Source organism: Lygodium microphyllum, chromosome 12 (assembly GCF_053477565.2).
Source record: "Lygodium microphyllum isolate KBCC chromosome 12, Lygodium_microphyllum_v1.1.10, whole genome shotgun sequence".
NCBI classification, from domain to species: Eukaryota; Viridiplantae; Streptophyta; class Polypodiopsida; order Schizaeales; family Lygodiaceae; genus Lygodium; species Lygodium microphyllum.
The window spans coordinates 21,083,215-21,086,447 of record NC_141146.1 but is presented as its reverse complement, the minus strand read 5'-3'; the positions used below and the strand labels follow the sequence as shown (position 1 = coordinate 21,086,447).

General features: G+C 36.2%; 1 non-coding gene across 1 annotated transcript; it reads right to left on the bottom strand.

The window, feature by feature from the left end:
• Positions 1 to 2,871: 2,871 nt before the first annotated feature.
• Positions 2,872 to 2,970, bottom strand: LOC148027526 (U6 spliceosomal RNA). The gene has a single exon (XR_015692747.1). It is a non-coding gene; the product is annotated as a U6 spliceosomal RNA (small nuclear RNA).
• Positions 2,971 to 3,233: the final 263 nt, after the last annotated feature.

Here is a 3,233-nt window from a genome sequence, read left to right as displayed (position 1 = left end):
CTTGTGGTCAATAATAATATGCATCACCTCATCAAACCAATTTTTTGGATCCAACAACTAATGAAAAGATTATGCATAACTTCCAATGTCTATTGCACCATAAAAAGATTAACATAAGGGGAGAATGAGAACAGGGAAAATACTAATTATAAGAAGCAAGCATGCTATGGCAACTATAAAAACACTTACCAATGGATAAGAGGTGATCTTCAACTAGGGGATGTGCTAACCTCCTTTTGGGGGTTTCCATATTATTGGAAAGCATACCCTAATATAAATTGTACAAAAAAGTAGTAAAATGCTTATGTATCATGGAATTGTTTCCCACCAAAATGACCCAACCAAAGGGATTTGGAGATCCTCACTAAAAGAAGTGAAGACTAAGCTGATCTCAACCCTTTTTTCATCCCCCTCCCTTGCCTACTAAGTTCAACCTCAATTATCATCAAATAGTTTGGTGATTTTAGTGTTCACAAAAAAATTCAAGTAAGATGTAAAATGAATTTGCAAACTTTCCAAAAGAACCTTCATATTTTTATGAGATTTCAAACAAATTTTTTTACAATTTATTAGTAATGAAACAATAACATAAGTATTTTGTTCCATTCAATAATTCCTCTGAAAGTTTTAAGGGAGAATGATATATATGCTACAAACAATGTTTTCCATAAACATTGGATGAATTATTGGTTGCTTCATTAGCTTACTTATTTGTTGAGTTTCTTGACTCCACTTCAATCACTTTGGCTACCATCTAGAGATCACACATACAACTATCACCTAGGTCAAATACACTCAGTTGTGCTAGGAGGAGATGGTGGTGGAGGTTAGCTCTAAGAAGAACATGTGAAAGGATGACATTATAGAGCTCAACTTTCTATGTGTTGCAACACATGGCGAGGTGGATATGGATGAGGTCGAGAAAGTCATGCAAAGGGATAGCTTGCAATTCAATGAAAAGAAGAAGGCACGTGTGATTAGAACAAAGGAGAGGATACACAAAGCACAAATTGCTTTCTCGTAACAAAGGACCTAGAAGAGACATGCATATTTTTCACTCTGTAGATTGTTTTTCTCCTCATGGGCCAGATTCCTATGGAAGACGAGTTTGCTAAGAGGTTCTTCCAAACTTGTTAAGCAAGAGTAATGATTTTCCAATATATATTCATTTTTCTCTAGTGAGTTGACAACAAGATAGTGACTAGGTTCTTCCAAACCTATCAAGCAAGAGTAAGGCTTCTCCAATATAAATTCATTTGGCAAGGGGCTTTATTTTTCTCTAATGAGTTTACAACAAGAGAGTAACTATATTCTTGCCTCAATCATTGGCTTTAGAGGTATTTTTGTTTATGTCATCCCTTGGTCCCACCCTTAGAGATATACATTTCTTAATTTGCCAAACTGCTAGATGGAGAGATTCACATTCTTACAAAGTCTCTTGGCAAAGTCCTATGCGTGCTTGCACCTACTCATGGGGTGGTTTTGCATGTTGAAAGGAAAGCATGCACTTTATGGAACGCATGTTATGAGCCTTTTGAATTACTTAATGTATTTGACCCTCATGGCATTGTAAGTCAAATTCTCGCCCTTCCTAGATTTATGTATTTCTACCACTAGACCAAGCACTTTACATAGGATTGCACTAGCTGAATGGAACACTCTAAAAAGCCCCCAAATACTCTAGAAAAATAAGTATAGGGTAAAAGAGACGAGGAGGTGAAGTACCGTAGAAAAATAAGTGTAGGGTAAAAATGATGAGGAGGCGAGGAAGAAAACAATTAAGGGTTATGTTGCAAAAGCTTCTAAGTTTGGCAACAAAAAAATCCGCTCAAGACAAGCATGCAAACCCAAACTATCCCCTATACTACCCAATGGCAAGTATGCAACATCCTATCTTTGAGAAGACTTTAAGAAGGTTTTTATAGAGCTTCAAAGGGCTGCTCAAATTGTCATATATATCTTGGGAGGTTGTTTCTACAAGTAAGATGGGTGGAGGCTTGAGCCTAGAACTGCTAAGCTCTAAAGCTAGGAGATTTAGTCCTCAAATTCTTTCACCACCTAGATCCATCTTAACCTTGGGCAATCATAACTAAGCCTTGTACTAGTATGGATAAACTCCATGAGGTTATTGGGCATGGCATACTTGGGAGGATAAAATGGCAGCAATTGACCCAAGTGGAGGAGTACCCTCCACAAATGGTGAGAATGGAATAACCACACTTGTCAATGATGCTTTGATACGTATTCATTATTCCGAACAAACAATGAACTTTAATATGCCAAGATAGTTGTGTAATTAGCAAACTTATTTGTACTTCTTTGAATATGACTAGTTGATGCTTTGGAGCACGTTTTTGAGAATTCAAAAATCTTTAAAATTCAAGTAGATTCATGATTTGAAGTGCATTCTTGAGAATTCATGGCAAATTCGACCTAGAGAAGTCAAATACCATTGTCCATGTCAAACATTTTACATATAAGCAATAATAAGTGTATGGACTAGGCCCTCAATGGACACATCCCACAATTTTCATGTTTGAGGTGCTACTTTGGTCTATTTAACCATGGGGACCAACATTTGCACTAATCATATGATTTTGGCCCTCAATCGTTGGATTCATGATTAAGGTAGCCATATCATGCCAAATATAATCATATACCTATTCCAATTTCTTAGCATTTTCTTGAGGCAATGCTTCATGGATGGTTCAACCCATGGGTGTTAATCATGCAATTTTGGGATTATTATTTTGTGAATTGTATTATTGTTAGGTATGTGGGCTTGCATGGAAAGGCTCCTATTTGAAAGAGAGAGAGAGAGAGAGAGAGAGAGAGAGAGAGAGAGAGAGAGAGAGAGAGAGAGAGAGAGAGAGAGAGAGAGAGAATTTCTCAAATTGTGTGTGTCATCCTTGTGTAGGGCCCATACTAATCATTTTTTTATTGTTCCAATGTGTGTGTGTGTGTGGAGACGTAGAGAGAGAGAGAGAGAGAGAGAGAGAGAGAGAGAAGATGATGGACATAGAATCAACATGAAAATGGGAGGTTCAAAGCGTTTGTTTGTTTTTTAGGAATTTAAAATATTTGTTAATCATTGGAATGCTAAGTGATTGAGTTATTTGCAATATTTTAAACATTATTACATTTAAATATTAAAAGTCCCTATATTATTATCTTTTTACAATGTAATCAAAGCCTTTTTTATTTTGAAGATAGGCATCAAACACAAATAACTA